We start from the raw sequence: 12,738 nt of genomic DNA on the forward strand, positions 1-12,738 counted from the left end.
TTATTTTTAAATCTTTACCTTCCATCTTAGAATCAATACTGTGTTTTGATTCTAAGGCAGAAGAGTGGTAAGGGCTAGGCAATGGAGGTTAAGTGACTTGCCCAGGGTCACACAGCTAGGAAGTGTATGAGTCCAGATTTGAACCCAGCTGCTCCTTCCTATTGCTTTTAGAAGCTTCCTTTGAGTATTATTTAAGAGAGCCTTCCTTGGAGCCAGGAAATACTGAATTCAAGTCCTGCTTCTGATAGTTATTGGACTGGGTGGTCCCAGAAAAGTCCTTTAACCTAGATATTCTATGCAGCCATTGTACTATGCACTGAAAATGCTAACCAATATTGGTAAACAATTGGGAGTTTTCTTATAAAGGCTTTCCTTATACCAGTGAAGTCTCAGCTGCAACCTTTCTCACTTCTTAGTACCTCACAGTTTAGTATTTGTTTTCTTATTGTTTTTGTGTATAAGATTTATTTCTCCAACTAGATTTGTATATTTCTTGAGAGTAGGAATCATGTCTTTGTGTGTCAGATAGCAAGCATTTTATTTTACTTTTTTAAAACCCTTATTTTCTGTCTTGGTAACTCAAGACAAAAGGGCTAGGGCTAGTTTAAGTGACTTGCCCAGGATCACACAGCTGGGAAGTTTCTGAGTCCAGATTTGAATCCAGAAGGATCATTTATCAACTATGTTTATGAAACTCCCAAGTTTGTGTCAGTCCCTTGGGAACTTGCCTTTAGGGGAGTCCCAGACGGACCTGGTCCTAGACTGAACCATGGACCACCCAGCATTCATTAAGCATCCTGAATAGGAGTGACAAAAATACTCAAACCTCAATCACCCTTTTTGTCTTAGAAGTTTCTACCTTTGTATCATAGGCTACTCCCTGGTATCCCAGCCTGGGGCTACAGCCTCTTCAGCCTCTTAGCCAAGCCTGCTGGTAACCAGTCAGTGTATATTTTCTGTCCTTAATTCCCCAAAAGGTATATAAAACCTCAAGTTCTTTTGCTCTCTAGAAAATCTAGTTTGGCCTTGTGTTTTCTCAGAGACATCCGTCCCAGAGTCCCAGAGCTTTGGCTCTGTGTGGTATTTAGTTCTTGACTCCATGGTGGCTGAATCTTCAGCATTGTCTCTTGTCTTGATTGAAAACTTGTTCTAACTATATTAGTGCTTCTGTGTTTTTCAAGGTTGACACATTCTATCCATTGTGCCACCTACCTATCCCCAGCAAGCACTTTAATACATTCTCCAGGATTGACTCTTGGGCAATGTCTCTCTGAGGGAGTCAAATAAACTTTATTTCTATCTGCTACTCTTTATCAGAGGAGACACCTAACTTCTCAGTTTAGTCTATTCTTTTCAAATCAAATAAGCAGACATTAGACAATAATAATTGTTTGCATTAATATATAGTACATGAAGATTTACATGGTACTTCACAATTTGTTGAGGCAACTAGGTGAAACTGGATAGAGTGCTAGCCCTGAAGTTGGCAAGACTCATTATTCTGAATTCAAATCTGGCGGCCATCACTTACTAGCTATAATCCTGGGCAGGTCACTTACCTCAGTTTCCTCATTTATAAAAATTAACTGGAGAAGGAAATGGAAAACCCCTCCAATATTGTTGTCAAGAAAATCCCAAATGGGGTCCCAAGACCTGGAAGAGCCAGACACAACTAGAAATATCTGAACAATGAAATTACAACATGTTATATCACTTGTACCTCACAACACCCCTATGAGTCAAGCACTATTACTATCCTGATTTCATAGATGAAGAAACAGCCTAAAACTTGTCCTGAGTCACACAAAGCTTCTAAATATCTTTTATGATTTGAATTCAAGACTTTCTGACTCTAAATTGAGCTCTCTTCACCACCAAATGCCTCAACTCTTTGGGTAAGATGTTCTCTGATACAATATGTTTTATGAAGGTTGAGGGAAGGGAGAAGAGAAGGTTGGAGGCAAATGAGGGGGAGATACAGAAGTCAGGATTCTTTGAAATGTGGAGTCAGTGTTCCATTATGTACTTGGACATTCACTCTAGTGGCAGACTCAACCTAATGAATTTTATGTGGCAATAATGTAGATGAAATGTCCTTCCCAGTTCCATAAGAATACCAATTATAATTCAGCATTAGTTAAATGTACCATCAAAATAAAGGTTTTCTTAGTGGGTAATCTTCTGTCCTTGCCAGGGAACGCTGAGCTGGAAACTAACTCAGAATGGACCCCTGGCCACATTTCTCCTAGAAAGACACGTAATAGTGCAAAAAGACAGGAGCTCCTGTTATCGATTCATTTGCTCACTCATTGGTTCTTGAATATTTTGTACTTGGATGCAGAATTCTTTATTGTAAACAAAACTTAGACTAGTAGAAAAAGAATCTTTCAAAAAAAAATTTTATGCCCCTGGACAAATCAGCACAAGTCTGATTTTTTTTTTTATCATATTTTCAGATCAATTCTATTCCAAATTTAACAGCATTACAAACAACTTAGTGACAAAGATCTGTTTCTTTGGTAGCAATAAGTATATTATAATTGGGAACAATAGTTTTGATAGCCACTTGGTAAAAAGCTTCAAAATGTTCACATTTATTTTTTACTTCATAAACTATCATTTTGGGAAGATTGCCTCAGTTCATGTTTTTTGCTTTTAAAAATTGAAACTTGCTTTTTACTTATTCAATTCTGTTTGTGTTTTTGCATCTTTGCCAGAAACAAAACAGTTTTTTAATGTTGATAACAATATGCATAGTGTATTTCAGTATCATTTGAATAATGTTGGAGATAGCTGTCATCAGAGTTTTGTGTCTTTTGTATATGGAATGAGTATTTGAACCAAGTTCATGGCTTTGACTTCATCATCCTACTTTTAGTCATTAACATTTTTGCTTTTTTGCTCTTTAAACTTTCTAATTGTCCCCAACTAGCCATAATGGGTATTAACACAAAATGAGGTATAATAAAAACAACTAAGACTATAAAGAGGCAATTATTATTTTACACACACACACGTTCTGCTAAGGCAGACAATGATTGTATATCATGTTACTGGACACAACTAATGACTGGTTTTAAGAAGCCAACATTTAAGTCATGCGACATGTTTTGACCAATGGCTGATGGTTCCTCACATCTGCTAAGTATACAATACAATACTATATGCATGATCAACATAGACAAAGCAGATGGTAATGCTCCTCTGCTATTATAACTTTTCTTGGCAGAATCACTTGTACTACTTTCGGGAACCCCTAGTTTTCATGGAAGCCATTTAAGAAATGCTAGATTTGTATTCATTTTGCCCACATTTATTAAATACGTACTGTATATAAAGCCATAGAGTTAAATCTATACCAAAATAGATTCAATCTAATTTGATTCCATTGAACAAACACTTATTCATTATCCTTTGCTACCCAGAATTTGACTAAATTCCTTGACTAGTGTTTGTAATCTAATGAATGTAGTATTCATAAAAACTAAATAGGTTTGTTCAGATAGAAATCAAGGAGGCTAAATTTCCAGGACTTGGAAGATAAAGATTAACATGAGCTCAACTAAAACCTATTCTGTTTGAACCATGAAGTGGAATGCTATCACTTAGGCCTGGGTACTAGACCTGAGGCATCTCATTTCTTGCTACTATATCATATTCATTAGGTCTACATCACTTATATTTCTTTGCTACTCATAGAAGTTTTCCTGATTATTTGTCTATAACCACTCATTTCACAGAAAGCAAAGTGATACTGGAATATTTTCTTGTCACATATTCAAAATTCAAGACCTATCCCTACTGTACCTCTCACTGATTTCCATCTTTTTCTGAGTTCCTTTATTTTATTTTATTTTATTTTATTTTATTTTATTTTATTTTATTTTTTTAAACCTTATCTTCTGTCTTAGAATCAATATTGTATATTGGTTTCAAGGCAGAAGACTGGTAAGGGCTAGGCAAGGAGGGTTAAGTGATTTGCCCAGGGTCACACAGCCAGGCAGTATCTCAGACTAGATTTGAACCCAGGACCTCCCTTCTCTAGGCCTGACTCTCAATCCACTGAGCCACCCAGCTGCCCCATCTGAGTTCCTTTAGTGCTTAGATTCAACCACATAGCTTTTTCCCCTGTTTCATGGGATGACAGAGAATTTCATCATTAGTGGTCCTCCCTGCTGGCAACAAGTCTTCAGGCTTAACTAGTTCAGTCTTTAGGAAGCCAACTTTGTCTATATAAAACCATCTTCAAACTCTTTTTCTGGAATGGTAGAACCAACCAAGCAGAGTGTATGCTTTAATTGACATAACCTTTAAGAACTCAGGACCATCATCATACAAGGCATTTGAGTAGGACATCGTAGATGTTCATATCATTTTTCACCTCATTCTATCCTATCCGGTGTTGTTCTTTATTTTGTTTATATGAGTCTTATTTACCCAGATGGACTAATAGCTCTTCCTGCATTGGGACCATGTGTCTTCTTTTTCTTAAATCCATCATAATACTTATATGGGGTTCAGGACATGGATGATGCTGACAAAATGCTCTCTTACTAAGGGATAGACAAGAAGTTCATGACAAAAATTGCCTAATCTCCACAAGGATCAGGCAAATAATTTATGGCTAAAAACAAAAAATACTTTAGCCCCTAGATGACCTAGTTTGGCTGTCAACAGTTTGAATCATCTGAATAGTTACTTTCACTGGATTTTATTTTGTCAATCCAAGTTCTTCCATCTCTAACATAAGCCAACAGTCCTATGATAAGTGATAGCAATCCAACCTAACTCCTTGCCTTATTTACCTTCTCTGATGCATTTTATAAACAAGAATATCTCTCCCAAGCTTCCTCTCATTCAGTAGTTTTTCTGTAGTGCCATTTTATGCTTCTACTGGACATAAAACTAGAAAGCAAAAGATAATATCCATCACTTTTCCAATGACTGCCATTGAAGGGGATGAATATCATCAGATCTTGTGCAAGGAATATTGATTTCCCTAATTTTGGTAATAGACCAATTCCCAAGTACCATTTTAAGTAGACTCCAAAGAAGATTCCCCACCTGAAAAATGTTAGTAAGGGATTGTAAAACATTGTGGAATTATTTCCTTTGCTTCAGTAAACTACTCTTCAGACAATAAAAGTTTGCTTCCCTGGAGAGAATGTAAATGCAAGGTATTTCTCTCAAGTCTGCCAGTAGTTTTTCAATTGGCGAGGATAGATATTTTTTAAAAAAGAAAGAGAAAAGAAAAAAAGTAACAAAATCCTCTTTGACCTTCAAACGTTTTATCAACATTATTGGAAACTCTGAGCATTATGTTTTTTCCTTGTCTCAGGAGCATTTTTTTTTTTAATCTAACATTGTCCAGTAGTAAATAAACATGTTTTCTTCAGGCCCAGAGCACTTTTCAGATATCACATGATAAGTAAGAAATGTTCCCTTCCATCATAAAGCAATTTAAAAATGACAAGGGATGCATTTTAAAAACTGTGGGCAGAAAGCTATTCTTACCTTCCTGTCTTCCTCCTTAAGATTTGGGAAGTGAATTACCCCCAAGTCAAACCATTTAAAAGTTTGACCTGTTTGGCCAAAGACATGCAAGAAAGTGTGTTTACCTTGCTTCTCTTGCTCAGTTTGAAAAGTCTTGAGCGTTAATGAAACTCCTTCATCCTGAGCTGTTAGGAAACATTAAATAGTGATTTCAGAAACAATTTTCCATCCCTTCAGCCCCACTCTACCCTGCACTGGGATGTTGTGAGAACAAATGAAATAATATGTGAAAGTGCATTAGAGCTATTGGGAAGCACACCACTGAACACATCTGCTCTATTATTATCATCCCTAAGCAGTTCCAAAAAAACAAAATAAAATTCAGGTATAGAAAAGCTAGAAAACAGTGAAAGACCATGATGTTCTGAGATAGCATGGTATAATGGAAGGAGTGTTAGAGTTAGATTCAGGAAAAGTTCAAATATTGTCTGGTGCTTAACTGGTTGTGCTACCCTTCCCACATCAATTTACCTTAGTTTCCTTATATGTAAAATGATCATAATACTGTAATGCTTGCACTTAGTAGGTTCATTTAAAGAAAAAATGCATCATAAACTGTAAAATACAATACAACCTGTCAGTCTAGTTCAGTGCTATGTATACAATAGGTATTTAATATAGTAATGTCAAAATTGAATTCTAAATTTGAAATCTGGGAGTTAGTGCTGGAAGTAATCCTACAAATCATACAGTTAAATTTCCTTATTTTACAGATAAAAATGAGGTACCAAGAGATCAAGTGACTAATGCAGGATCACATGAAGAACTAGCATATCTATTATCCATGCAATTTATATTCAGATAATTGTAGCAGCCCTAAATAGGGCATTCTGATTCTGATATTCAAGGCTCTTAACAATTTAACTCTAACCTACCAGTAGTCTTATCTGATACTATTCCCCTTCCCAAGCTCTACTCTTCAGTTTCAGCCTAACCAGATGACTTTTATTGACTTTTCTTCTGTTATCTCTAAAAATTTGCCCACACCCTCCACCACATCAGAAATGTATTCTCCATCCCTACTCTCACACCTTCCATTTCCATATGTGAAAATTCTTCCCTTCCTTCCAGACTCAGATCAGATAACATCCCCCTCTATGAAACCTTCCCTAACTCCCCAGCCCTGCCCTGCCCTGCCCCCAAGGAGAAAATAGCCAAAATAGATTTTTCCTCAGATCTGATTCCTTGCTTTATGTACTTAGCTCATTCTTCCAATACCTCAGTTATTGTATAATTGTCTCCACTAGCCTTTTTGAGAGCACAATATATATATGTTATCTTTATGTGCCCAGGAAACTGCACAGTCCCTTGTATGTTGTTGTTGAGTCCTTCAGTCATTCTTCATGACCTCATGGACTTGTCTATGAGGCTTTCTTGACTAAGATACTGGAATGTATCAACTGGGTTTTTGGAAACCCCAATTTTGCCCTTGTCCCCTGAGGGAAGTCCCAGACACCCATTTCAGACTGAACAATAGACCTTAAGGTACTTAATGGTCCCAGTTCCAGAGGCACAATAGTATGTGCAGGAAAACTTCATGGGATAGGTGAGCCTCCAGCTAAGACTCAAAGGATGATTTGAATAGTGAGGGAGTGCTAGCACTTGAAAAGAAAGAACATGAAGTATCTTGGTTGATAGGTTGTAAAACCTTTTCTGAAATATATTTAGAGGTTCAAGGAATTGAGCTCTTGGTAAGTCTTAGGTAAGAACCTAGAATCATTCCAAAAATTCAGACAAAATAAAAATTTAATTGAGCAAAATTTAAAAATGAGAATCCAGGAATCTAGTATCTCAGATTTATTTGAAAAAGATAAGAAAATCCTAAAAAAGAATGATTATTCATGAACCAGTAAAGCAGAATGTCTTTCCCCTTTCAGAAGAACTCTTGCAAACTAAGAAAATTCCAGAAATGGAATTGACCTTAGAGGTCATTCGGTCCAACCCATACCTAAGCAGGAATCCTATCCTTGACATCTCTGACATGGGTATTGATATTAGTCTCTATGAGGTCTAGGAGAACAAAGAAAGCTATTCCCTTCTAAGCAGGCCAATGGCAAGACTATTCTGTTTACAAACAAAATCTTACCTCTCAAAGACTCAGCAGGGGAAATGTTTAGAAAAGATGAACAAATAAAAGACCTAACTTGTATGATTAGCTGATGTTAGGATCTGTTGCAGGGACTAAAGGGGCTTCAGAAGAGGATCAAAGAAGCCAGTCAATGTGGAAAGCAATGGTTTCTTTTGTTTAGGATGCTTATTTGAGGTGACCCAAAAGAGAAATCCACAGGGTTTAACTGTAGACAGCCAATGGAGGAAGAAGGAGGGGCAATAGGAAAAGGGTACTAGGGCGGCCAAATGAGTCTTTCTTACTGACATCTCCAATGTAGAACAGTCCCCCATCCCCCCCTCCCCAAACCCCAGACACTGAGACTAGGACAAATACCTGCCCCATCCCCCACTCCCCCTGTGGAATGGAAAAGAGGCAGAGAAAGGGATACAGGCAGGGAAGTTATCTGGGAGCATTTGGCAGGATGGTCTTCAGACCACTGAAGAAAGAAAGAGTCCATAAGGCTGTTCCCAAGACTTGGCAGATGACTGCAGTAAGCTCTTAAAGGGCTTCTGTGGTACCATGCTTCAATGCAACTTACACAACTTCCAGGGTAGCTTGTTTACCTGGGGGAAGAGTGTCATGACAGCAGTTTTACAGAAAGGGGAAAGGTCCCATTCTGGCAAGGCTGATGGATTTCCCACCTCTGAGGTCAAAAGGCAGAGAGAGAAAGCACCAAAGGACTAGAAATTGGAAGTTTTTAACCTAGAAGTTTCCAGATAAAATAGATCAGGTTATAGAGAGGTTCCAGAAAAGGGACAAGATCAATCAAGGGGACCAGGAAGGAGGAAAGAACATAGTTAAAAAATTAAACAATCTGTGAGGCAGAGAAAAATTAGGCCAGAAAAAAACAAGATCTGGATTATAAACACCTGTATATTATTCTTCCTGCTATCCCTTTTACCACTGAAAGAACAGGATACTCCTGACAAAGGGACTTTGTTGTCACTGGTAGCCAGAATTAGGGTTCAAATCTCAAAATCTAGTGGGACCCAAAACTTACAGGTAAGGAAGAATTGGTTCCGCTTGTCCAAGGTAGTCCTTGTTTCTGCTCAGTTTATCAGCAGACATTTATTAAGTGCCTATTCTGTGTCAGGTACTTACCCAGATGAGTGGATAGCAAATACAATAAAAAAAAAAAACTACCGCCTTATACTCTCTTGGAGGTGACTAAAATAAGTCTATGCAGAATATAAAGAGATAAATTGAGGCAAACACAAAGTAGCTAAAAGGTACTACTAAAAACAGTTCAAAGAAAGAAAGGTATTTTACATTGGCATTTAGCTTAGTGCCAGGCACATGGTAGGTTCTTAATGAATGTTTCCTTGTTATTTTTTAACTTTGAAAGGGATGGCACTTGAAGTTGAAGGGGTCAGAAAAGAATTAGTTTAGTATGTGATGCTTGGGCTGCAACTCAAGGAACAGAGAAGGATTCTATGAAGTGGAAGTGAAGAAGTGCTTTACAGAATTGTGTGAAGAAAAGAGAGAAGTCCAATCAGTTGCATCATAGAGTACTACAGAAAATGCAATATGCAATTTTGCATTTGCAATATGCAAAATACAGATATGCAATAAGACTAAAAAGGTTGGTTGGAGAAGTCATACAGTTGGATTTTGGGGAATTTATCATTATTATTTATTTTTAATATTCACTTTAAAAAATTGAGTTCCAAATTATCTCCCTCCCTTCAGCACTCCTCCCTGCCAAATCCACCCATTGAAAAAGGCAAGCAATATGATACCTATTAGCCCTGGAGAATTTCTAGTGAACTTTTGTGGATTTAAAAAAAAAAAAAAACCTTTTCCCAAACATATTCACTTCTTTTATCTCACTCCTACAAGTCTGGGAGAAGATCAGTAACTAGGAATTTTTTCATCATCAGAATGACAGACAGTCTGATCATAGGTACAATCTGTTGGGATAGGGAGGAACTTTTCTTCTAGAGACTCCTGCCTGAACCCCATAGAGGCTGTGGGGAAAGAAGAGTCCCATGAGCTAGGTGACATCATTGTAATGGATGTGTAGGTGGGTGGGACTAGGAGGCATAGAGATGACAGTGTATTTCTGCATTGTGTTGAGGAGGAATCACAATAGATATTAGCACTCTGGGGGAAAGCCCAGTTATCCCAACCTCCTCATATCACCATGAGAGAAAAGATTATAATTCCCATTTTAAGGTGGAGAAATTAATATCCAGAGGGGTTAAGTGATTTGCTCAAAGTCATCACAGAGTTAATCAATCAACAATGATGTATTCTAGTAAGTAAGCACCTACTGGGTGCCTTGCTTTGTATTAAGTGCTAGAAATACGAAGAAGACAAAATTGAGATAATCTCTGCTTCTAGAGAATTTCTAGTTTATCAGGGGAAATGATATACACATATGTAAGTGGTCCAGTAATAGTGACTGAACCTATTATTTTAGTGGTAAAAGGAATTCCTGGATGAAGAAAGTCTTTACCACTGAAGATCAGCAAATGCTCTTCAATTTAGTTGTTGTTTAGTTGTGCCTCATGATGGTCCTGTGGGCCATAGTATACTAATACTGTCCATGAGATTTTCTTAGCAAAAATGCTGAGTTTGCCATTTCCTTCTCTAGCTCATTTTACAGATGAGGTAACTGAGACAAACAGGGTTAAGTGACTTGCCCAGGGTCACCCAGATAGTAAATGTCTGAGGTCAGATTTGAACTCAGGAAGATGAGTCTTTCTAAGTCCACGCCCAGTGCTCCTACTACTTCCAATTCAATGCCTCTTCAATTTAGAGAATTGTCCATGACCCTCAGAGAAAAATAATTTACCAGTATCATATTGTGAATTAGTATCAGAAGCATGGTTTGAACTCAGATCTTTTTGGCTCTGAGTCAAGCCTCTCTCCATTACTCTATACTGCCTCTACATGGACATGCCTGATAAACAACTAAGCAATAACACTTGGCAGCTGTGAATAGGGATGTATTGGAAAAGGAATGACCTGAGATAAGAAGATTAATTACCAGACTACTGCAGTAGCAAAGACTAGAATCTAGATCCCTTGCCTTCCAACTCAGGGCCTTTTCAATTAGATCATGCCTTCTTGGGATTTGAGTGGGTTTACTCTTGGGATCTTCTTAGGTCCTCCTGAATGTTGGAATATGGTCTTTAGCTTGACTTTCAAGTATCACCTTAACCTGTTTCAAAATTATGTAAATTATACACATTTGTGTTTTTTTCCTCTTAACCATATTCAACTACTTATGACATAAAAAATGGGAAAATGGAACCAGTTTTATGTTCATCTCAAAATCATAGTTTAACACTTATTAAAGGAAAATAAAAGAACAGTACCAGCAATGAAGAGCCCTTTTATTGGAATTATGTTGCCTAAAAACTGGGAGACAGTGGACACATTCCTAAGAGTCCTGGGAGTCTTAAGGCCAATAGAACAATCAAGAAACAAGCCGAGGTAGATCTCAGATCTAGTTATCACATTCTGCAGAATATTGACCAGACTTCTGTTTTGTTGTATTTATACTCCATATTACTTGACATAAGTTGGGAGCTTAGGAACAATTTAAAGAACAACATTGGGAATTAGAAGGTATGATTTCACCTCCTCCTCCCCACTTCCATCCTACTTTTTGTTGGTAGGACATAGAGCTTTTTTTTTTTTAAACCCTTACTTTCTGTTTTAGAATTAATACTAAGTGTGGATTCTAAGACAAGAATAGTAAAGGCTAAGCAACTGAGACTAAGTGAATTGCCCAGGGTCATACAGCTAGGAAGTGTCTAAGGCCAGATTGAACCCCATTTCTCTCAAACCCAGGCCTGACACTCTGTCCACTGAACCACTTAGCTGCCCTGCATAGAGGTCAATTTCAGAATCCCATAATCTTAGAGTTGGAAAGAGCTCTCTTCCAAACTTCCCTATTACTGTTGAGAATGTCACCATCCTTTGAAAACTCAGGTTTTCCTCAACTCCTTACTCTACCTCACCTTATATCAAATCATTGGTCAAATATTATTGTTTCTTTTTTAATAACTCTCTCAGATATGTCTCTTTTTTTCTCTTCACATATCCACCACTGTAGCTCTGATCTTTTATCATTTCTCACTTGGACCACTGTAATAGAAAGTCTTCCCTGCTTCAAGTCTTTCTGTAGCTCAATCCATCTTTTCCATAATTATCAATGTGATTTTCTTGAAATAAATGCATTACTTTGTCACCCCCTTTCTCAGTGGACTTCAGTTTATAAGATCAAATATAAACTTCTCTGTTGGGAATTTAAAGCTCTTTACAACCTGGTCCTTTCCTATCTTCCCAGTTTTCTTTGTCAAGTCATAGTGAAGAAAAGTGTTATGTGACTTTCTCATGACAGATAATCATTTTGATATGGTTCGACTTTGAGACAGTTTGTGCTTATCCTAACTCTAGGTTGACTCAGAAAGTCTGACCTGGACCAGATAAAATTAAAATGAATGAGTTTCCCCACCTTTGTTTTAGTTCTGTGTCACTTAAATGTTAGATTTCATGTCCTATACATATTTCATTGCTCTCTTTTATTGTTTTTTTTTAATTATGTGTTTTTAAAAAATAGATATTACTCTGAGGAATTACAAAATTGTATCTTTTAAAGAGCACATTTCAGTGACTGTTAGAGATATTATAGTGGCTATTGATGTGAGGAAGTGAAAGGTTTCATGGATCATTCAAGCCTACAATGACAATGATTAGTCATATAAAAGGCAAAGGAATGTATGGTCAAAAAGAAAAGTGGGAAGGAAGGAGAGAGGGAAGGAAATAATACCAAGAATTGATGAAGTATTGCTACAAAAGAGCTTAATTAATCCTTAGGAAACAGTCAGACCTGCAGAAAAATTTAGCATTTGGAAAGAAGGGAATAGTTACTGATTTCTAAAATGTAGTGTAGGATTCTTAAAGCTAAAAGAACAGGGAAAAGACCAGTTTTAAAAATCCCAACCAATACTTTGTATACAACTTATATGCAAGACAATACAACGCCCAGAGCCTTGGTGCTGAACCTGAGGTGAGCCTAAGAGGGCTGCTTCCCTCCCCCTCTCCACACCTGCCTAAGGCCA

The sequence above is a fragment of the Monodelphis domestica genome, chromosome 1 (genome assembly GCF_027887165.1).
Source record: "Monodelphis domestica isolate mMonDom1 chromosome 1, mMonDom1.pri, whole genome shotgun sequence".
Classification (NCBI taxonomy): Eukaryota; Metazoa; Chordata; class Mammalia; order Didelphimorphia; family Didelphidae; genus Monodelphis; species Monodelphis domestica.